The sequence below is a fragment of the Sturnira hondurensis genome, unplaced genomic scaffold, assembly GCF_014824575.4.
Source record: "Sturnira hondurensis isolate 20B ecotype Veracruz unplaced genomic scaffold, ASM1482457v3 Scaffold0018525, whole genome shotgun sequence".
Classification (NCBI taxonomy): Eukaryota; Metazoa; Chordata; class Mammalia; order Chiroptera; family Phyllostomidae; genus Sturnira; species Sturnira hondurensis.
The window spans coordinates 7,606,495-7,630,784 of NW_028091156.1; the positions used below are offsets into that span (position 1 = coordinate 7,606,495).

The window sequence follows — 24,290 nt, forward strand, 5'->3', positions numbered from 1 at the left end:
GGAATTCAGGGGGAATCAGACCCGTGAAGTGGAATTTAGGGAAGATTGGTTGCAGTGCAGGGCTGTGGACATGAGTCAGTGGCCTTGGCACAGCTGACTCACTGTCTGGAGAGGCAAACATCTTCTAGAACCGCTCTTGAAGTCTCTGACCCCATCACTGCGTGCCAGTGTGGCAAGATCTTAGCTCTCTTGGTTCAAAACTACTCTATCAACAAGTAAGGCCTGGAGATATAATGAAGAATTCATCTAATACAAAGTTTTCTCTGTTAAGTCATTAAGCAAATTAGCAGGACATTAAGGACAGTACTGTGTTCCTAAATAGAGAGTTGAATCACCATGGCTCCTTTCTCTGAATAACTTTTAACTTTATCCTATACAATGTTAGTCTCTTGTAATAATTTTGAAACACATGTAACCAGGGAGTTGAGCTCCTTCAAATATTCTCAAATCCTCAAGAGCAACAGGCTGCTACAGGTCAGTCGGGTGCTGAGGCCGCAAAGGACACAGGAAGTCATGTATCTTTCCTCTGTGTGGTTCTCCCATCAGCCTCTCATCTACTCCCTAAGGCAGAAGGGGGAGGAAAAGATGGCAGCTGGCAGGAATGGACGCTGTACCACCATGCAGCTGCTAATGCATATGGATGCGTCATGCAAATGTCCCCAGCAAGAACCGCATTCTTCAGTCCAAACCTGCCACCAGATTCAGCAGTAAAAGAGTTTCCAAACTGCTGACTCCTTTTCTCCCTATTCTTATCAAAATACACATCTTACCAGGCAGAATAAATCCAAAGAGCCAGCTGGAGTTCCCAGGTCTTATTTTCCCCTGGATATCAGGTGTGTGTCGCAATTTTTCAGATGAGTGTGTGAGTTGAAATAAGTAGCTGTTGTCCAGCGAAATGCAAATAAAGCCATGCAGGTAGTGCTTGTGCTAACTTTCCAAAGGCCTTCCCTTTGCAAAGAGACCTGGTACCTAACCAAATGATTGGGTTTTTCCGGACTGAAGATGTGGGATGATTATGTCTGTCTTTATCAGAATATAAACAGATCTGCGAGAACTCAGACGTGCTGAGGAATAGAACACTGTTCTCGTGTTTGTATCTTTTCTATCCTTTTAGTGTTAAATTTGGCAGATTTGATGATGATAAGTGGATAGAAAACGCAGATACAAGAGGACACCAAAAAAAGGAGAATCAGGGAAAAAGTGGAAGGAATTTGGGGAGCAATCTCATCACATTAAATTTCCCAAAGCACCGACATGGAACATATAGCTGTGAATTTACTGCGACTAGAGCCCTTCTCTCCCTGGGACTGTGTGTTTATTGGAAAGCTCTGTATTGGGGAATGAAAAATGTCAAACAAGAAACTTCCACTATCACCAGGAGGGCATGTTAAATGGTAACTTGGGAGTGATTCACCCCAACATTTTTATGGCTGAGAGAAGGAATCCCACCTTGACATTTTTATAGGGATGTCTGCTCAAGCTACGCACTCGGGAGAGCGAAGCAGTTGGGATTAGACGTGGAAAGAGAAACGAGGAGGCATGTGGGGATTAACCTGCGTGTGTGCACTGCAGGAAAGCAGGCCCGGCACCCTCTTTGAAGGCGCCACTGCCCTCACAATGCCAGCAATCCCGAATGAATGGACTTAGGGTGGAATTGTGTGGCGGAGGGTGCCGTCTCCTGTGCTGCAAGCATCTTCCTCCCCGCAGCCAGGACTTGTCTGGCTGGAAGATCGCCCTGAAGAGCGTAGACTCCTGGGCAAAGGCCTAGCGTCCTGAAAACAGCCACTGGGTTCCCCTGCCTGCGCCTGACACCTGTGTGTTCCAAGCAGGAGGTGCCTATTGCTCTTTTTTTCCCCCGACCCGGGGCCCTGGACTTGGTGGTTCAACCACAGAAATCCCTGGGGCAGAGGCCAGAAGGCTGGGAGGAAGAAGGCCAGAATGGGAAAAGGCTGCTGCTGGCTCGGCCTCTCTTTCCACCAGGATTCTGGGCCACTGCTTGTATTCATTCCCAGAGAATGCAGTCCATTCAAAGAGCCCAAGCCCCAACTCCAGCTCAGGCCCAGGCATGTTGGGTAGAAGAAGCTTTAGGGGTCTTCCCTCCCATTCCCTCAACAACTCCTCCCAGAGTCAAGTCCCAGGAAAAGGACTTAAGCCTGCTCTGGGAGCTGGTCATTGGCTCTTTTTCTTTGTGTGGAAGTGAGCTGGGAAAAACGCTCACGGAAGGAAAGAGGGAATGGTTGCAGTTTGCACCCCCGCCGGCCCCTGGACGCAGGCAGTTGGTCGCACGCATCTGGTGGCGCCCCACTTCCATACGACTCATCTACATAATTGAGGGGGAGGCTGGGCCGCTGCTGCTTCTCCGGGTCAGTGTGTTAATTAAAAGTTGGTCCGAGATGGTCAGCACGCATTCCCAGATGTGCTCAACAGCATGCAATTAACACATAAGGCAAGTCTTTTTGAAGAGACCAGAATTACCCCTCCAACAGACACTCCGCCCCGCTCCCGCTCTTAACCTGAAATAGTAACGGCAGATAAAGGAAAAGTCATTAAAAGACGTAATTAAGTGTGGGTCACTGCTCTGGAAGGGGGTTGTGCTGGGGGGAAAATCCCCAAATCTATAGATTTCAAAAATAATGGCAAATTGATTTCTTTCAGGAGAGGGTGCGGGCAGCAGATCCCATTCCCTGCGTTCCCACCCCATGTATATTAAACAGCCGGTGAGCGGCAGCCGCGCGGCGCGGTGACCCAGTGAGCTCAGGGAACCCGCGGTCTGCGCGCGGCCGCTGCCGCCTGCCTGCGGTTGCTCGGGGCCCGCAGCGGACAGATCGGTTTTACATCCAGGGATAATTACCGCAAGCCCACTTGCCTGGAGTCCTTCATATTTTCAAAAAGTGCACGCGAAGTGCGTGTGCGTGTGTGTGATAATAGAGCCATTCCAGATAAAATACATTTACATGACAAGTAAAAGTGTTGATGGAGACGCTTCCTGGCACCATGGACCCCAGCGGAGAAGCTGATTTCCATTCCGCTCGCGGAACGCTCCTGCCTGCCCGCAGTCTCCTACCTGAGTTAGCCCTTGCTCCCATCCTCAGGCCTCCACGAGTCCGTTTGCCTCGGTTGGTCTTTTAATTGGGCTTGGTTCATTTCTTTTTTTATTTTTTTTTTGCCTCCTCTCAGAGCCAACCAAAGACCCCATCTATTTGTCCCCGTATTCTGTATTCTCCTCTTTATACATGTTCACACAGGAACACATGCGTGTACACACCGCTCTGTCCTCACTTCCCAGGGTTCGCAGAAGCCGGACAGGGCTTGGTGCCCGACTGGGCACCTTGACGCCACACTGAGCCACTGAGTCAACTTTTTGGTTATCATCCCAGACTTGCATCTCCGGATCTGGGGGTGGAGTGTGATTCCATCACCAATACCACCCAAAAGGGGGCCGGGGGAAGCCTTTCTAACCAATTAGTCGTATGTGTCCTATCTAAAGGGCGTGCCTTACTGATGACGCCCAATGAAGCAAATAATGGGTCGGCAGTGTCTGGGCTGTTCATCTGGTCCTTCTGGAATTCTGGGTGTTAGGGAGAGATGTGTAGTGATGGATGGGGAGAGAGGGGGGTGCAGAGAAGGAGTCAGCTATAGATCCTTTGGAACGCATCAGTCTGGCGAGTATCAGCCTGGGGAAGGCAGTCTGAGCCATGATTTAAACACGGGCAGCGTCATTGTTAACTAGTGTCCAACGGCCTCCCCCTACCCCCACTCCGCCCCCACCCCCGCCGCTCCCTTTTCTTCCTTCTGTAGGATACAGAAGGTGAATAATGAAGCCATTTTGCTAATAGTTTATGAACCATGAGATTGGAAATGTATATGGATAGACCGGAGCACCAGACTAAAATCATTTGAAAGGAGCGTGAGGCTTGGCAGATAGAGAAGCCCGCCGTGTCCTCTCCCCCTAGCCCGGAGCCGAATGGAGCGGAATGGGACCGAGGAGGTGGCCCCGCGCCTCTCCGCTCGGAGGCTTGGCCCGTTCTCCCTCCAGCCCCTCACCCACCTCTTTCCCTGAGTGGCTGGAGCGAGAGGGAGATGAATTGGGGAGATGGCGAGATAGCGCGAGCTGGAGATAATCGTTATCACCGGGATTTTTCTCCCAGTGATGGGATCTAAAAAGATCTATCACTCTGGGCAGCCTCCCCGAGGCAGCAAACAATAGACGTGAACTTTGCACCAAAGACAGCCAAGGGGACGCTGTGTGACTGTCCCCACTGGGCCAGTCCCCTAGTAAAAACACCCAGAACCATTGAAAACCGTTGCAAGCCTGCCTTTGGCCTCCGCACTAGGTGTGTGAGGAGGTTCCCACCCCACTTTCTTTCGGGGCGACTACAATTTCAAAGCCTAGGCTCCAGGGGTGGAAAAGAGGGAGACCTGTGGGAGGGGGGGGAAGTCTGGGTGGCGTGAAAGGTGAGACTCTCTCCTGGACCCTCTTTTTCCAGGCCGCAAAGGGGCCACCAAGGCCGGGGAAATCCTAGAAATCAGCCCGAAATAGCTGCCCAAGTCAATGGCCCGTGAGAGACCGCCCCACATCTGGCCTAGCTAGGGGAGAGGGCGGGGGCGGGCTGGGCTGGAAGGCGGCCGGCTCCGGGCTGGGAAGTCCAGCCCGCCAGCAGCTGGAGAGGGAAGGCCGGGACAGGTATGTAGCCGGGGGAGCGCGAGGCAGGCGGAGTGCCCCTGGACTCCCGGGCTCTATCAGTCCCACTTTGGGAGCGCCCTGTGGCTCACCGTGCGCCGGGTATCGGGGCTGCCCTGCAGGGTCCAGGCCCCTGACGAAGGGAGGGGAGGTTTGCCTATGGCCAGCCCCAGAGCCTGGTGCGCCGGCTTCGATTACCGGCGGGTGGGGGTGGGAGGTGGCGGTGGCTGCTAGCAATGCTCGCTGGCATCGCCGGTGTGGAGCACGGCCAGCAGGGAGAGTCCTGGCGGCTGCTGTCACTTCCTGAGCACCTTCGCCTTTTTCTCTCCTGCCAAACTCACCTGGGTTCTGGGGACAACAAAATAACTTTTCTGTGTCGGGGGAGGTAGCTGATGGAAACTGGTGTTACAAGAAGCGCAAATGCGGGGCAACGCCTGCATCCCAGCTCTGTCGGGACCCTCTTTGATTCTCTCTTGAGGTCGGGGAGGGGTTCGGTGTTTGACGCTCCCGATTTTTAAAGGACCCTGCGCCGGTGCTGGGCCGGGGTGAGCAGCGGTTCTCTGGTTCCTCCCCTCACCCCAACTGGAGGCTTCCTCTGGGCCCCCGGGGGGGCTCGGCCCCCACTCCCAGGCCTTGCGTGCAGAATGGAGTCTTTAAGGAACGCAGTGCAACCTCCTCACCTGCGGACCCTCACCTGCATGTTCCTTAATTTCTCCAGCTCCCGCACACACCCTGATTTCCAGGCCTATTGATGCTCATTAAAATGAGACAACCAGAATAAATTTAGCAAAGCGTCCTCCTGAAGTGGGGAGTTGAGAGTGGCCAGTGAGTGTCTATGGTCCTGAGAGTGGGGACTGGGTGGGGGTGGGAGTATTTTTCAGAAAGCACCCAGAATGAAAATGAAAACCCAGCTAATCCAATTCCCACTACGGCTCTGGTCTGAGGCAAGAGCGGTGGGGGATGGGGGGTGGTCAGTGAGTGCAAGTTCAGGACCGGGTAGAATAGACAGACTTCTTCCTGTTGGTCAGCAGGTGTGAGCAGGCCTGGGCCCTGGGGCACTAGCTAGGGGGACGCAGGGGGCCGTCTGCTGCATGCACTTTGCTGTCCAGAGCGCTCGCGGTAAGCGAGGATTTAAACCTGGCCTGCGCCTTTGCTCCCGCGCCCGAGTTGGGGCAGCAGGTTCGAACACAGTTGCCGACAGCGTCCTTGGCCAGCCCTGGAGGGTTGCGGTCACCCCTGGGGAAGAAAACCTGCTGCGCAGGAACTGCTCTGTGCCTTCTGCCCCCCCCCCCCGCCCCCGCCCCCGCCCCCACGCGCACTTCACTCCCGAACTCCGGATTGCCTGCATTCCCGCCCTGGGCTTGGAAGGAAATCCCAAATCCTGGCAATTTCTCACTTTCCCTCAGTCCTTTCCAGAATCCAAGGGGAAACCCGGCTGGCTCGGCGTCCTCCCTCACCTCCCTGCGCCCGCAGCCAAGCCCGAGAAAGCCTCTCTCCCCGGCCTTTGCCCTTCCTGGCTGCCGCCTGCCGTGTCCAGGTCGGGGAGGCCGTGGGAGGGGAAGGAGCAAAGATGGGCGCATGGGGAGGGTCCAAGTGCAAGGTGCCCCCCTCCTGCAAAAATGTAACAAAACTACTGTGAATTATAATACAGGTCAATTGGACCCTCGTCTCTGAATCTGTCCCTTCCCAAATTCTGCTCGGAGAGAGGCCGGAGGGGAGGTTGGGTGGAACCCGGAAAAGGGATCCAGTGCAAAATTGCGCCCTCTCCTCCCATTTGTTGCTTAATTCAGTCTAAAAGTTCGATATTTATAGGCTACACCGGCCACCGAAGTCCCCAGGTCCGCTTCCCCGTGTGAAGTGAGAGGGATCCCCCACGCCTGGACTGTGCCGGGGGATTCATTTAAAGAGCCCACACACCACAGGCAGCCCTGGAGGAGGTCGTGGGAAGCCCCAAAAGCACCCACCCTCGGCAGTTGAGAGAGCGGCTCTGCAGTCCGAACACGTGAGTCCGCACTTGACCCCCCTCGGCTCCGCGTCCTGGGGCTGGTGGACGTGGGGGGAGGCGCTGCCACTCCACCAGCACCCGCCCGCCCTCTGTGTCTTGCCGGGACCCCCACCTCTTCCCCCTAACGACTGACTGACGTCCAGCTCCTTTCTTCTCCCTCCCTCTTCCCTGTCTCCCTTTCTTTGCATTCTCTCTCTCAGTGTCTCTGACTCTTCCCTGCTCCGAACTTCCAGCTGAGTTTGCATCTGGGCACAAAGACTGGACGGGCCTTTCCATGGGAGGCGGGCTGGGCTGGGCTGGCTCTGCGTGTGTGTTTCATAAAGAAGAAAACTGTGCGGGACTCAGGGTGGAGGAGGCACAGGATGGCAAGTGCCTGGAGATTGACCTGGAGCTGGGGGAGGGGACTGGCATCTTTGGACGGAGACCTTGCTTTCCTCCCCAGCACAGACTGCGGGATGGGAAGGCAGAGCTCCCGAAGCCTCGCCGTTTGGACCACCCCTCTGTGAGACAGGGGCCGATGTCTTCCTCAGAACCTCAGCACTACCCGGGGGTGGGGGGGCGGGGAGGAGAGGAGACGTGGGCACTGGCCGAGGCACAGGGTCAAGGTTAGATGCCTGAGTTCCAGGTAGAAAAGGGCAGGTGCTGTGACATCTTTTCCCCTGGAGCGGCTTCCGACAGCCCTCGTTTGCAGAGATAGCAAAGGCGCAAGCGTATCTTGGGAGTCTGTGATCCCGGGGCCTTGACCTTGGCCTCTTTTTTTAAACAGCAGAGCCTTAAATGACACTTCTGTGTTTTGAAACTGAGACCTCGAAGGAGCGGGGAGCAGGGCCAGCTAAAGCCATTGCCGAACTCAAGCAAGAGAAGCGCTGAGATGCGCGGGTCTGTGGCGCAGGGAAGGGCTGAGCGCGCCCTGCAGTGGTCAGGCAGGCTTATTTGCGGCTGCCGGCCTGAGACTCAGGCAAGGTGGGCCACACTACCTTCTCCCCCCAGAGCCAAGGCAGGATATCTGGGGAGGGATGGGGAAGGTTGTGATTGAAAATAAGCCGAGGCTTCGAAGCATTTGGCGGAAGATCAGAGCCCCAGTGGGGAGGTAAGGAGCAGTTAGGACTCCGAGAGGAGAGAACTGGGGTCTGGCCTCGGTCGCCTGTGCACGGTTCCGGGCCACCCCCAGATTTCTGCTCTCACAGTGGATATCACAGTTGGAATCCCCCGCCGGCCGCATCCCCAAAGCGCTCAGTCTGCCGCTGTGGAGGGGTCTGTTTCCATCCTGAGTCCCCACTGTGCTCCTGGGCTCACACAGTAGGGACAGACTGGTTCAGGCAGGGCAGATGGGGCGCTCCTACCTGGCCCAGAGCTGTCCAGATTCTCAGCCCAGCCTGCCCTAAACAGCTTTGGAAAACTCATCCCCCAAGTTCAAAGGAGAAGCTACTATTCCTGGGCTGCAGGAGGGGTTATGAGCAGATGTCCAATGTCATACAACTTTATAGCCCAAAACTGGCGGCAGGAATGCGCAATGTCAGGGCTTCCCAACTGGAACTGCGGTGTCTTCGTGTCTCTCTCCCCACCCCCCACTCACCAACAGTGAGTGCCACTCAGCTCTCTTGTTGCTGGTTTGTCTAAACATCTAGTTGTTGTTTTTTTTTTTTTTGCGGAAATCCTCAGAGGAAGAAAAGGAAGGAAGGAAGGAGAAGTGAAAAAAATAAAGAAAAAAAAGATGGGAGCTAAGAGGAAATGAGAGAAAAGGTGTGGTGAAAGGAAAGGTTTGGTTAAAAAAGAATGACCTCTAGCTGTTTTCCCTGCTCTTCTGCCTTGAGGAGAACAAGACATTTCGAAAGCCATGGAGTTAACTCCAGAACACCCCTCCCCAAGTTCTCTGGCCTAGGGGGTGGGTGGTGGGCAGTGGGTGCCTGTCCCCCTCACCTCCACTCACTTGCCCTTCTCAGGTTCCCCAGCTCGCAACCCTCAGCCATGTGGAAATACCCTGTCCCAACGTCCTAAAACACGCTTCCCTCAGGAGCTGGTCAAAGCCCGAGAAGACTGGTGAGGCTTCTCTGCAGCCCCCAGAGATTCTATTTGGCCCCGAATAAGGGGCTGGAAGGTGGGCGCAGTGAGCTGGGCTTGGCTCTGTGATGTGAGGGGCGCACTCCCTGATATCACTCTGCTTTTAGGAATTTTCTCTCTGCCGGATCTTAGAGCTTGGGAGCATCCCTGGCTCAGGGAAGTAAAATGCACGTGAGCTCCGTCTCACCATTCTCCATGCTGCCGTGCGGCCCCATTCTTCCAGCCCCCTCTCTCCTGGCTGCAGGTTCTTTCCTGACCCCATCCCATTGCGTAGCTGCAGGCAGGGCTCTGGAAAAGAGGCACCTGCCTTCTCTTCCTCCTGTGAGTAAAGATGACATTCCACCACCCAGGCAAAGCTAGAGATTTAACTTTGTGGGTATGAGAAGAGGGGAGGGCAGAGAAAGGGGCCTCCTTATTTCCAGGTGAACTGGTGAAGGGAAGAAGGAATTCCACTCTCTCCAAAATAGCTTCTGTTTTCAAGGGACGCTGGGAAGTGGCAGGATAGGGACTGTCCTTGTACAAATTCTTCAGGTCTGCGACCTCTTTGCCCCAAGAAGAGGCAACGAGAGGGAAATAATGCGGGGGAGCTGGGCAATAGGGGCACCCTGGGCTGCCTGTGGTGAGTGGGCCTTGTTCTGGTGAGATGGCCTTGGTTATGGTTGGAGACTGCGGTCACCCTTTTGTGAGTAATCAGAGCATAAACACAGGACAGCCCCCAAGTGGTGCTTTTGGTGGTGGCAGGAGCTGCCGAGTCACCAGGGATATCCAGCTCTGTGGGTCTACCCCAGGAGAGTTGTATGAGCCAGTCCCTGGCTTCTTCAGCCTCACCTTCAAGCCCTTGGCCACCATCCTGTCCCCTGCACAGTGTGGCAGGTGGCCTGGGCACTAAAATGGCATGGGAGGCAACTCTACCCATCCCCCCCCCTTCTCCAGCTGGACCTTTGACTTTGGAGACAAATGGCCCCACTGGACATGTGTGGATAGAAAGGGCAATGGCTGCTTTCCCCGAAGCTGGAGCAGTTTCTTCCCACAGCCCTGCAGGCTTCCTGAGGTCAGCAGCGCCCACCACACCACGCAGTCATTCCCAACCTGCTGTTCTCACAGAGCCCCCTCTCACTGGGTCGTGGGAGCCTGGAGGAGATGAGTGCGGTCTCCTTCCAGGACTTTCTTGCAGGATGAAATGGGCACATGTGTGGGCAAAGAGCGGGGACCTGAAGGGCATGTGGCAGCAGTTAGGGAGAACCCAGAGGAGAACCGAGTGATGACTCTGCTAGACAAGGAACCACCACGCTTTCCTCTCGTGTCTCATCGGTGTAACTCCACTTTCCTCTTAAGAGAAGGAACAGAATTCTCAGCTTATGGGACTATTTTTGCCACATGTTCACATGTTGGCTCTGGCCTCATGTTTTCCAAATTTGGCCATTGAATACGTATGCTACCTGCGGAGTCTTCTGTGCACCCTTCTCCATGACTTGATTTTGACATGAAATACTGAGTAAACATTTATTTTCCTCAAGTTCTTGGTCACCTTCAACAGGTTGGTTTCAGTCTCTGTATGTCTCAAATTTCCTTATAATAACAGTACAGGAACCACGTAGGTTTAGCTTCTCTAAGACAGGATTACTTAGACTACAATTCTCTAGGTAGTTCTGGCTAAAACCACATTTGCATTTACCTAAATGAGACACATACTTGAGATGAAAATGAGGGTCATTTTTTAAAGCTGAATTATTCAAATAATTTGCTTTTTTTTGTCCTACTTGTTTGGAATAAATCTGGTTGTATTAGACATGTCATAAAAGATAAACATGACTTTTTATGCAGAAATTTTCCTTGAGATGTAAAAAAAGTCCTGGGTCAGGTAACATAATTTCAGAAAACTGAACATTTGAAATTCATTGTCAGTTAGACTTACGTTGAGAACCTTTCATTCATTTTGGCATGCTTTTTGACAATTTTGTTCTCCGAACTTGCCATCAACTGCTCAGCAGGTATGCAATCAAATAAGATATTTCCCAAATTAAAAAAATAATTCAACATTTGCCTTTGTGTAATCTAGTGGACAGAAAAGTTTGCAGCTCAGAGAAATTACGTTTGGAGCATAGAGTATGTTCTCCTGACCCATTTATATAGCCTCTGTCTTATTGTGAACACTTGAGTAGTAGAAAAAGACGTTTTCAGAAGAAAGTATGTCTTCTTCCAAAAAGAAGGTTATTGAATAGTTTCTCTCCGGTATCCTTTATTTTTCTATCAGATGTATCCTTGTTGCCTAATTACTTCTCTCAGTTAAGGGAAGATTCAAATTATCGATTTACGACACATCATATCCTTCCTCATACCGGAGTCATCAGTATTCTATAATTTCAGACTAAACATTTTAATGTCGTTTAGAAGGGAGCAGGTTCCCATAGATGTTCCTAACTCAGTGATTGATGGCCAAATTGGCTAAGCCATCGAAAAGAAACACTTGGAAGTGGAGAGGTGACCTCAGAGAAGTTGAACTTTCTACTGGTAAACTGACAAACCCCCAAAGCCACCGATGAGCAGAGGCCTATCGGTAAACGACGCGGGGGAACAAAGGGAACGAGGACAACGTGTCGGCCAGCCCCTCACCTCTCCTAGGAGCGTCCTGCTTACAACCAGGCGGGTGGCATCTCTTTGGATGAGAAGGGGAAGCAGCTTGCTGTTCCTACTTGCTGTTCCTAAAGCCAGTTCTCTTTGTTAATGAGGTCAAATTTCAGGTACCATAAAATGTGACGTTGTAACCATTTTAAAGCCCACAGTGTAATGGCTTTCTGCTCCATTCACAAGGATGTGCACCCATCACCACTATTTCAGTCCAGAACATTCTCACCATCCCAAAAGGAAGCCCTGTGCCCACGAAGCAGTCATTCCCCACAGGTTAGCCTGTTCTGGGCATCTTAGAACTTGCTCATTTAACATCTGGCCCCTGGTGCCTGGCTTCTTTCACTTAGCGTCATGTTATCAAGGCTCATCCCTGTGGTAGCCGGTGTCAGGGCTTTATTTCTCCTTGTGGCCGCATAATATTCAATTTAATAGATATGCCACATTTTATTTATATACTCCCCACTTGATGGGCATTTTTTCTGCTTTTTTTTTGGGCTGTTATGAATAGCCAAAAGCGTGTACGTGGATGGCTGCTGTCACCATGTACATATGGCCTTGTTGGAGGATAGGTTTTCAGGTCTGTTGGTAAACACCAAGGAGTAGGATTGGTGGGCCAAACCATAAGTCTGTGTTTAATGCTTTGGGGCATCCCCAAACTGCTTTGCACCGTGGCTACCCTATGCATGTGTGAGGTTTCCAACTTCTCCACCTCTTTGCTAGCGTTTCTTTTATTCTCCATTTTTTTAATTTAATTATTTTTTAAGTACAGTTTTCTGTCTTTTACTCCCATCCCAGCCCACCCCCCCCCCATTCTCCATTTTTAAAGCTATAACCATACTAGTTGGTATAAATGGCATCTCACCTTGGTTCTGATTTGTATATTCCTGGTAATTAATGAGGCTAATGATCTGTTTGTGTGGATTTTGACTGTTTGAATATCTATCTCCTTTGGACAAATGTCTGTTCATGGTCTTTGCCCATTTTAAACCTGGGTTGTTTGTCTAGTCATTGTTCGGTTGTAGGAGTTCTTTATATATTCTGAATACTAGACCTTTATCAAATATGTGGTTGCAAATATTTGTATTTTCTCCCATTCTTTGAGTTGTTTTTGGCTTTCCTGATAATGCACTTCATAAAAGTTTTTGACTTCTGATAAAGTCCAATTTCCTAGTGGTTATTCTGAACATCCCTTGGATTAAACACAACACGAAAGACAATGCCCTGATCAAATGCAGATTAGCAGGGAGTCTGGAAAGTTTCTGCCATAGTTCAAGAATGGCAGGCAGCTAGGGCTACACTGTCCTTTTTCTTTGAAGATGTCCTAGGTTATTCGGGTAAGATGTCAACCCTGGTGAATGAGATCTTTCATCTCAAGATGACAATATTTGTGTGTGTGTTTTTAAATGATCACTATCCAATTCATCTACCAAGAAACTTCAAGTAGTCTCCTATGTTTAAATAACATTAAGGATCTGCCTTAAACCAACAACAACCAGGAAGATCGGAAGCTTGACAGGCTGTTCCTAACTTAGCACTTTCTAACACAGCCACCCACGGGCCTGTGTATCAGGTTCCTGGGAGGAAGATCTTGGAGCCAGTACACAAGAAAAACTGCATCATTGCAAAACACATTAAAAACCAAAAATTAGTAAAACAGTACGAATATTAATGGACAGTGTTGAATGTAAAGGCTTTGCCTATTCTCCCAAATTGGCTGTTTTGGGGCAATTCATTTATGAATTAAGAAAACCACACAGTGGTTTGAACCAGATTTTCCCTTTCATTTCATTACTTAGCTACTGAGTAAGAAAGGCTTATGGTGAACATGGGTTTAGACGTCTCCGGTTCTGTCCATCAGAAGTCTTGGGCCAGATGTCCGCATCATCTTACAGAGCGTGTGCCTGAGCAGCTCCTGGGCACTTTTTAAATGTCCATGTGGAGGGTTACTGCATAGGGCACATGTAGGGCTATCACCTGAACGGCCCTAAAGGGTCCTCAGGGAGACCCAGTTTCCCATCTCCACCCCCCCAGTTATGATAGAGGAAAAGAAACAGAATAATATGTGTGAAACTTACAAGGCATTTCAAAGTCTCAGTGTGTGTCTCCTTGCTTATGTAGCAGTTAAACCATATACCAGGTATTGTCCTAAGACTTAATAATATTAAAAAGTAAGTTCTCAGCCACCCCTGTAGAGAAAGTTGCTGTTATTTTTCTCCATTAAGAATACAGAGCTTTCAGATGAACAGCATAGTCTTACTGTACTACTTGATTCTGGAAACATTTATTGAGTACTTACTATGTGCCAGACTTCTCCTGAAACATGGAAGGTCTAGGAATGCTGCAGTTGCGTTACTGCTTTCTCTCCTGGCGACAACCAGCAGTGGCCGGCTGTCGCTGCCATCTTTGGATGGGGTCACCAAACCGACCTGATTCATTCCCGTTTCCCTGCGAGAGCCCTGCGGTCAACCCCACGTGCTACTGCTAATGGGACGCACAGGAAGGGAAACAGATCACAATCGAAACATTGGGCAGACAGGCGACAGCACAGAGAGCAAACACGGTGGCGGGAATCCAGGTCGGCCGAGGTCTCTGGCTGCTGTTGGGAGTTGGGGATCCACGAGCCACTGAGACTCGGTGGGTATCCACTGAAGGCATGAGCTGTGGAACGTGCACTCAACAGGTTAAAGTCAGAAAGTGTGAAAAACGAACACACAACATGAGTATCAATTAGTATATAGGAAATAGAGTAAAAGTCCCACTGATTGGAAATCTTTAATAATTAGTCTTGTGAGCGCAGGTTTTTCAGGTGCAGAGTTTGTGTTTTATGCACAAAAGGTAGATAACAACCAACATCAATCAGATCTGTCCCGAAGGCAGACTTGAAAATATGCCCCAAAGTCACAAAACAATCGATACTGTGTCAGTGTTTTCGAAGGATCCATGTGGTCTGATTGAGCAACGTTCGCAGCAATTACCGAGGGCTCCAAGCACTGGGTGGAGAGAGAATCAGATGCACCAGGTCCCACATTATCATTATGTGTAGTAATACATCCTAATTTTGGAACAAAGGTTAATCACTATTCATGAGGATACTTGGTAAACAAGAGCTTCACTTTGGGAAACACACAGATGGCAACCAAAGTGTTTAGCCTAGCTGTTTGCCCACGTAAGAGGGAAGGAACAGGCCAGTGTTTGAAGGTCTGGTACCAAGTGGAGGAAAGACTTTAACATTCTGTGTGTTGTGGCCAACATCACATAGCTTGGCCCTCACTGTCATTTGGCCAATATTGTGCCCATAAGCTTGAGCCACATGTTCTGATTGACATGGATGAGTACAGCACAGTGGGTCCAGCCCTGTTCATATGTCTTTAAATAACAGCAGAACTCCTTCTGGGTTCAACACTTGCTAAGATACAGTTTAATCCTAGTGAATGCTAACATGAGGTTGAGTTTAGTGACTCCTTGCGCAATGTGTACTGAGGACCTGCTAGGTTTCAGGGCAGAGTTGTACAAAGGCTGTCTCCTCATGCAAACCTGTGGGATGGATGGCTAGGCAGCAAGGCCGTAGAGAGGTTGAGAGACATGCGATGAATCCCCTGGGGAGGAAAGTGAGATGGCTGCCCTTGTCCACACAAGGTGCCGATCCCGGCCTTGAACCCAAGTCCTGACCCCAAGCTGAGGGCTCCTCTTCCACGGCATCTCTCGATTGGCATGGTTGAGTGTGCATTCCACCTGAACATCTGTGCCAGAATGACTTAGGATGTATAGGTAAAATGCAGAGTCCTGGTCCCTGCTCCAGAAATACTGAATTCCTAGGACTCAGCATTCTAATAGTTCTCACAACAGATTACTACACACAGTAAATTTTAAGCGTAGATGGTCTTGATACTAAAAATCTTGAAATACTGGGTTCGATTAAATGGGCACTAAGAAAAGATAGTTCGAAGGGGAAGGAGAAAACCATGAATGCCAATGTACTCTTAACAGTTCCCTCACAAGTGGGATTTCCGTAAGAGAGTCGCGGGGATCATCTCATGTGGGTAGGTTTGTCCTTATTTGAAGTATTCTGTAGAAGTGTGATGTTTCGATCACATAGCTGTCTAAAGCATTCTCTGCGGCCCTGGCAGAGACATGGGGTGTATTGTAAACACAGAATCCCCAGGGTGGCCCTGCTCTCCAGAGAGCCCTGAGCTAGGCAGTGGGGGGGCTTCAGTCAAGAACTGGTGTCCACGGGGACTGGTGGCTTCGGGCTGTCTTCAGAGGTTGCACTGGGAGTGAACTGGAATTTGGAGGGGATCCTGGCTGTGTCACAGGTCTCTTGGCTGGGGAGTCATTAGGGCAGAGAATTGTTCCGGGACCCTCCAGGCATTTGGGGCCATTGTGGCACATTGGGTGTGGAAAGAAGAGCGCCGTGGGGGTCCAACGTCAGGCCCCCCCCCCCTCCTGCAACGGAAGGCTGTGTATCATCGGAAAGAACTGGTCTTGGGCTTGGCGTCTGCAGTCAGATTATCTGCTGAAACACACGTCCTGTCTGTGTGCTTGCTGGTAACAAGCAGTTTGTTGGGAGAGGGAAAATACAGGCCCTTGCCGGGGGCTGTCCAATCCAGTGGCTCCCAGGTTTCCCTTTGTTTCTCGTCTTGTCTTTGGGCGGTGGCTGTATCCAAACAGAACAAAGTGACTTGGCAAGTGCTCAGAGAGCTCAGGGGAGGGTGCTTACCTGGTGGTCGGATTTCAATAGTCGGGTGTTGACATTTATCAAATTACCCGGGGAACCGCCACCACACCACCTCTTGCCCACGGAGAGTTCTTGAAGAAGCCTCTTCAGAACGGTTTGTTTTTCTTAGTCATCATAATGTTTAAAGAGAAGTTGCCTTATCGTTTGTTAAGTACATGCTTTATTCATAAGCAGGACTTACCGCATTGCTTCCTCATGGATATACGAAGTAACATAAAGACATGTAGCCAAATTCTAATGATACAGGCGGCCGCCACCAGAGTGTAGGCATACTCGAGACAGACTGCCCTTGCTTCCCTCTGCCCGAGTGGCCCCAAAGAGCTTTCTTTCTCTGTTAGCAGAAAGAGAAAATTTAAGTGTCTCACTTAAATTCCAAGTCTCCATTCGGTCTACTCTATTCATTTCTCTGAGCGAGAGGAGTTAAATGTGGTTACTGCCCTCATGGAATGTACAGCTTGGGCTCAGAGGTAGTCAGGCAGGGTAAGCCCCTAAATTGCTGTCAGGCCAAAGAAATGCCTGATCCCGTGCCCAATGCAGAAGTGCTAAGCGTGGTGGCAGTTAGATGGAGTTGTTGAACCTGGCTGTGAGCCTGGTCTTTAAACATGGGTAGAGGTGGGACTAGAGCAGAAAAGAGAAGATACGGGTGTAGGGGGTTATACATAAAGGCAAGAATGTGAGCAAAGACACAGAAGTGAGCACACAGAGGGCCCGTTTGGGACCCAGTAGAAAAGTGTTTAGGGTGGAGAAAAAGGGGGAACCAACAGGGAAGAAGCCGAGACCCCACATTATAAAGGGCCCCTTAGACGCGATATATGTGTTAGGTGTACTATCCACTCATTTTCCTTAGTATCCTTGCAATAAGCCAGGTAGACTGTGTGTGAGGCTGTGGTTCAGTGCAGAGCGTGTACCACTTCCATCATGGGATTCTGCTGGCATGTGACTGCCCAGGGGGGGGCCCGCCAGTGACCATTGCCCCTTTGCATCTTGTGAGGGCCAAATGGTTGTGCATGCAACTTCCAGGCTAAAGTCGGGGAAGGTAGGGGAGACCTTCCACTATGGACCATGGAAGGGAAAAGGTTGTAAACAAAGGACCATAAGATCCCAAGAGAGAAGGAGCCACTGGGTAGAGGAGCCTGCGTCTTGCTTAGTAAGCAACTGGACTTCACGTAAATGAAATAAACTTGTAGTAGGTTACTGAGATGTGGAGATGGATCTTTATAGCCATTGGAGTTACCTTAATTGATGCAGAAATTATTCCAGGCTTACACAGTGCAGGTTCACAGATGTAACTTACTGAAAGTCGCATCCATAATAAACAGTAGAGGCGGGACATAAATGTGGAACAGGTCTGTCTCCAGAGCGATGCTTTGAAATTTTATTCCCATGGCATTAACTGCCATCTGTATGTTGCCAGTATCGGTTCTCCATTGTGGGCCCTGGCCCCACCTCATTTTGGAGGTCCAGCCTGGTAAAGACGGTATCCAGCTGGTTGCCCCCTATCTGAGTCTGTGTTCTTGGGACATAATATAAGGTCTTTTACAGAAGGCTCCAATATGCAGTAGATTAAATAGGCAGAGTTTTTGTTTTGTTTTGTTTTGTTTTGTTTTGTTTGCTGTTTGTTTCCGCAGGGACCCAAGTGGGAAGCTTGCCCTGGCCTGTCTGCTTCGCTGACCCTGTCGGTCCTTCCTGCAGTGCTTGCCCACCATCCCCTGCGTTGGTTCATTTCCGTAGTCAGAGCTAACCCAACTCTTGCTTGTCTGAGAAGAAACCCAAGAGGAGCTGTTTCTTTTAAGATGAGACAGAGGCTGCCCTCTCATTCCCAAGAACTCAGCCAGGTGGTCATGCAGAGGCTGGACGCTGTGGTCACTGGTCCGTAATGGTGTGCTCAGCGGAGAGGGAAAGAGGCCTCCGGAGGAGGACCATTGTTTGGGCACAGTGGCCTTTAGATACTAGACTCGGTGACTTCCCAAACCCTCTCAGCCATCTTCCCACACCGGGTTCTGGTGCACCCCCTAACTGGGTTCATGAGTACCCCACCCTCCCCAGTGCCCAGGGACCACGGTGGTGTCCTTTGACTTTTTCTTTCACCTCCCACTCTGCTGCCAGCCATTTTTATCTCTTAAGTATCTTTGGAGACCGCCCAGTCCACTAAACGCCCAGTGTTGCCCCGGGCTGGGCCTTCCTAGCCTCTCCTGCAGACTGGAGGGCGGCCGAGGTGCTGGTCACCCTGTCTCCAGGATGAGCCTATCAAGGACACCCTTCACACTCCCAGGAGAGTGATTTTCCTAAAATGCAAATCTGACGATCAGTTCCCTCCCCTTTTACAACCCTTCAGTGATTTCCCATGGCACATGTCCAAATTGCCCTGCACAGCACAAAGGGCCCTCTGTGGGTTAGTCCCTGAGTCTCTCCAGCCTCATTTCTGACACTTGACTGCTCCCCTCCCCCAAGAAGATCGCACCCACGGCTTCGGTCACACTGAGCTGGGTCTGACTGTTTCGTTTCTCTGTGTCTCTGCTCGTGTGTTCTTCTGCCCAAAGGGCGATGACGTGGTTTTTAAGATCGAATACAGCTGACACCTCTACTTCAGTGACGTTATCCCGACTCTTCTCCCAGCAAACTTCGTCACTCTTGCCTTGTTAGGTTTGATTTCTTCCATGAATTTCGTTACCGATCTGTCCCTTTTAGGCATTGGATGAAGCATCGGGTGTGATGAGCAGTCACAGAAAAGGTTCATACCCCTGTGGAGCTGAAATTCTAGGGGCAGAGTTGGCCATTGATCAGATATTCCCACAGATGTGAGATTACAGCTGTGATAAATGCAGGAAGAAGAAGAGACGGGCACAGTGCCCATGGCAGGAGAATCTGCCCTGTTAGGGTTGCTGGGCAGACTCTCACCAAGGAAGTACACGTCAGTGGAAATGTGAGAGGTGAATTAACCAGGCCAGAAAAATGAATCGTAGGCAGAGGTAATAGTAAGCACAAAAACTTCATCTAGGAGGGAATTTGGGATTATGGGGTGGAGGGAGCTTCCCTTCACACTATTAAGATCCATGAATGAGTCTGAAAATTAAATGGACAAAAACCAGGAGAAAATCACATGAACGTGAATGTACGTGATACACATTTTAGTGTGACATGGGAATCTTCCTAAGGAAATGCAGACCCGTGGAAATAGTTAAGCCTGAGCTTTTTTTTTTTTTCTTTTTTTCTGGTACGTGTGGTGGAGAATGGGAAGTCGTGGAAAGATGGGATAGGGCACAGAGCTGGAGCAGGGCAATGACTGGGGAAGCCGAGCCTGGCCGGTTCCTGTGCATTCTCGGGGCGCCCCTGCACCTTGCAGACAAGACTGTGCCTCTCCTCTGGGTACAGAGGGGGCCCCTCTCACCGAAGGCTCTCATGGCTGCTTCAGGGGAGGTGGGGGGGGGGTCAGAGAGTCCTTTCAGCTCCTGCTGTTGTTCAGACCCCTTCAGCCTAAGAGACTCAGTGTGGCCAGGTACATGTCTGGGGTTCAGACATGAACAGGACTCTGGCGAGTCCTGAACTCCCTCAGAATACATGAAGGGATTAAAGAAAGCCCAGGGTTGGGGGGGCCGTGCAGTGGGGCAGGAGAAGTAAGTAGGGACTAGGCTCTGGAGAACCTCCTTAGGCACATGAAGGAGCTTTTTTTTATTCTAAAAGGCATGGAAACCCACTACAGGAGATAGAGAAGATGTGACCAGGCCTTTTTTTTTTTTTTTTTTAACAATTTCATCTTGGCTGCTGTGTGAAGAATGAGTTTGGGGGTCAGCCTGGTGGGTAACACTAGACTTGTGGGTTCAGGTGACAGACACTGATAGGTGGTTGCCTTCGGGCTGTGATCGCCAGAAATGAAACAACTCCTGTTTGGGACGAAATACAGTGGGTGTGAGAGGACGAGCTATGGAAGGTGGCTCCTGGGACCCCGGGTGGCCGAGATAAGGAACCTGAGAGGACAGTGAGTTTGAAGAGTGTGGATGTTGAGGTGTCTTAGGGACATGGAGGAGGAGACACCTCACTGTGTCCTGCACGTATTTCTATTACTTCACACTCACCGGGCGATGATTACTTTTGTGTGTGTTCCTTTTTATAGAGTGTGAGCTCCTCGAAGGACTAGAGCAGCATTGGTTTATGATGATTTTTCATCTTGTTCATTTTTGTGTCCCCAGAACCTATGGCTGTAATTTGCATGTAATATTTGTCCAATCAGTGTTTGTAAATAAACGATCCAGCCGAGCCCGAAGCCCACGCACTTTCTCCCTCACCAGGAAGAAGGGCGAGAAAACACTGGAAAGGTGAGCTGGGACACAGCTGTAGAGCGTTTTAAGTCCCTGGCTAAGGCGTTCCATCAGGAAACACAATGTAATTAAAGCTTGAGTTCACATTACTTTCCAGTCCAACCTTAGTTTCAATGCTTCTGTTATTTTAACAACCAGATAATGTTTACTCAGGGGACATTCTCTTCTGCGTGAATCAAGTCCAGCCAGGGTGCAGGGAAGCACAGGGATTGTACCCTCACGATGAACCCTGCCTTCACAGGACAGGACCAAGGGAACTGGGGGCGAATGTCCAGGAGAAGGGCGGGCAGATACCGAAGAAATACAATGTGCCCTGTTTCTTTTCTCACTGCTTTTCTTTTCTTCTGCTGTTGGAGGTGAGTGTTCAGTCATTAGAGCAGATCGAGGGAGGGGTTCAGGCGTGTATACGGCCCACCGCCGGGCCGTTTTCACTGTGTGGGTGGGAAGGAGTCAGTGGGAAGGGCCAGCACTGCCCTTTGCAGTCAGCGATAGAACAGGGTTTTGAATCTGCTGATTCAAGTCCTGGCCACACCAACAGCCTCTATCTACAGTGAAAAAAGGTCTATAAATGCCCTGTGATGTGTTTGGGAGGCGGGGCCCTTAAAGTTGGCTCGTGCAAGACCTTTTTGGGATTTAGTTTGTGCATGGTGATGAATGGCGTGGCTTTAGTTTCACGAACCCAGATGGGGGATGAGAGTTCTATTCTAATCCTGAAATTGAATCAATCATCCCTTATTGGTTTATTCGAAGTCGTGTTCATAGGGTCCCACACCACACCTATCTTAGCCCCACAGGAAATATGCAGATAATGGAGGCCCAAGTGTGTGTTTTTTCCCTTTCACATGTGTGTGTGTGTGCGGGTGTCTGTCTAGGCAGGGTCCTTCTCTTCCTTTGAAAGACCGTGTAATCCCTGTCTAACGTGAGCAGAGGGGATGGTGGTCGGCTCGGATGACCCCACACTTCATGTACATCTTCACAAAGAAGTAGAATCGAGTGTCATGTGACTAATGGCCCCATCAAATTGGTTTTAATGACTTGCTGTGGCAAGTATGACTAAATATTCCTACAGAGTCTGAGGCCAGGTCTACGCAGTGCAAAGGGCGGATCTGGAAGTTACCCAGTAATTTCAGGCCACAGCGATGGCCAAGCTGAGTGTCGGTCTTAGAGCTTTCAGAGTGTGTGTTAAGAAGTTCAGTAGAGTGGCTAAGAAGAACCCAGGGCCCAGAATCAAGTCTGCCTGAGTTCATTTCTTCCTCTAGACACTAGAGGTAGAGCCTGGGTCCTGTTAGGGGACCCTTTGTGTATTTCCCCGCATTTAGCATGAGGTTAGCAATATACTCACTGCATAGTGTTGTTGGAAGAATTACAAGCATTAATATTGGTACAAGGCTTTGAAGAGGGCCAGGTGCGTAGTAAGGGCTAAATAGTTTCCAGCTACTATTATTATGTTAAGAAATCCTTACGTCGTGGGCTTTAGAGAGACAAAGATAGATTTGTAAAGTCAGGGTCGGTTCATCTTTTGGTCACATGTAAAGAATTTTGAACTTTTTGGCGAAGCATTAAATACCCATCCTCTGCTTAACCTTTTGAACTGACTCATTTTCAAGACTGCTTTCGCCCTGGCTGGTGCTGGTGTGGCTCAGTGGATTGAGCACAGGCCTACGTACGAACCAGAAGACTGCTTTCTATAAATATTCTCTGAAAATATTGCAAATATCAAAAATCATTCTAGAGAAGTTGAAAATATGGATGTCATTTAACGAAGGTTAAAGACTTCAAGATGATATAGTTCCATGGGAAGAAGCCAAGGAGAATTTACTAGCCTGGATGCAGAAATGGGTTTATTAACAGTTGTAAAAATATGAACTGTTTATTGAGGGTTTACTGTGTCACAGGAACTATTTTTAATTTTATTTCATTATTTAATTTCATCTAATTCTTTAAACGTTTAATTTGATTTAATCCTCGCAAAATTCTGTGAAGCCCTGTTATCTGTTTCTTTTGTATTACTAAACAGGGCCAGAGAGGGGGAATGTGGATTTTCAAGGTTCCAAAGCGTCCTGTACCAGAATCAGAATTTGGACCCAGTTACGACAGAGGGCAAAACCAGCATTTCTAACCTCTGGCTCTATTTTCCCCTCTATGCTATCACTTGTAGTAATAACTATCATCAATATGGCATTTAAAACAGTCTGGATGCCCTGTAAGCTAAGCATTTTAAGTCCAAGTTGTACAGATAAGAAAATCGAGGCTTAGTGAAGTTGACTGATTTGCTCAGGATTATTTGACGATAGTGTATCCTATTCATAAGGCACCAAATTCCCTGATTTGTCCATAACCATCTAGTACTAAATATTGTTGCCAATTCCAGACTTACCACTGACCCAAGGGGCTGATATAGGGAGAGAAAGTCAACAGAACCACGTGTGGGAAGGGGGGGGTCACAGAGTGGGGCCAGCAGCAAGGATGTACCGAGAAAGCGACCTGTCACCATCCCACACTCTCTCCGTATGTCAGAAAATATGAGAAGTGGGTGCCACATTCTCCGTGACACAATGATTAGCTCCTTTTGTTTCCTGTTTTTTGATTAATGATATCAACATTGTAAGAGAGAATATCTAAGTTAGACTTCAGTAAGAGTATTCTGATAGTATGGGTGTTAAAATACTAAAGGGGTATGAGGAACTTACGCTTTCCTGTAAGTTCATAAAATACGATATTCCTGCCGCCTGTTACCATGTGCTGTTGTAAATAAGTATCATCAGGTTAAAGCACTCGGCTTTGGGATAAAAATAGTCAGGAGTGCGCTCACTTCTTTAACTGCATCAGGAAAATCATGGGTTGTTATTAGTTTGGTTTGAGTTAGTAGCAAATCATTATACTTGATTTGGGCACTTGCCAGCAAGGTGACAAGCAGAGTTAGGATCTGCCAGTGACTGCTGCTATTCGTGCTGTTGGCTTTGCACACTCCTCTCAAGATAATTAAGATATTTATACCTATAAAATGGAAAAGTGCCCATCTTAATCTATTTCATCTACAACACCTACAGAGAATCCAGACACTTTAACAGGCTGAGTATGAGATCAGGATCTCGGAAAAATACACACATTAATAAATCTTTCACTCAGCCTTCCCTCGTCTCTGTATCCACTTCGACCAGAAATGGCACTGAGAAACAGTCCACAGATGAGAAGTCTGCCTCCTGTAAATTCGTTTATTCATTCATTCATAAAATTTACAACAAGCGGCTGTTAAATATCAGACGATGTGCTGTGTAGTGAATGAAACAGACAAAAGTCTCTGGGCTAATGCAGCTCATATTATAGTGAATAATACAAGTAGGCGAATATAGAGGATATGATATCACGATAAGTCCTGTGGAAAAAAGACAAGGGAAGGGGATAGGCAATGTTTGGGAGATTGAAATTCAGAACTGGTAGGCAGGGAAGGTATTGAAAAGAAGGTAACTTTTGACTCGGGATCTGAAAGGAGTGAGGAAGACAGCCCCACAGAAGTCTGGGGGGAGAGCATTTCAGGAAGAGGGGACAGCAAGTTCAGAGGGACCATAGGAGGAGACAGTGAAGCTGGAGCACAGAGAACAAGCGGACAAGTACAGGGAATTCCTCAGAGAGGTGATGAGGTGGGGGGTGCACAGACCACGTGGGCCCTGTAAGTCACCGTCTGCACAGTTTGACTTCCTGTCATGCCCAAACCAGGAGGGTGGGGACCGACAGGGAGGAGCTGTTCTGAAACATGCATGAATGAGACTCTTCATTTCAACTGGTATTTATTGAACACCAGCCACATGGCATGTGCTGTGCTTATGCTGGAGGTTCCTAGAAGGAAGATAAATATATTCCCTT

The 24,290-nt window shown here is 49.4% G+C and overlaps 1 protein-coding gene across 2 annotated transcripts in view; it reads left to right on the plus strand.

Moving 5' to 3' along the window:
- Nucleotides 1-6,611: 6,611 nt before the first annotated feature.
- The window catches only part of ESRRG (estrogen related receptor gamma), a 511,461-nt gene continuing 493,782 nt past the window's right edge, over nucleotides 6,612-24,290 (plus strand). Inside the window, exon 1 of one of the 2 annotated variants that reach the window (XM_037069462.1) lies at nucleotides 6,612-6,683. The gene's annotated coding sequence lies outside the window, so the exon portion shown is untranslated. The remainder of the gene's footprint in view (nucleotides 6,684-24,290) is intronic. The other variant, XM_037069456.1, reaches the window with a different exon arrangement.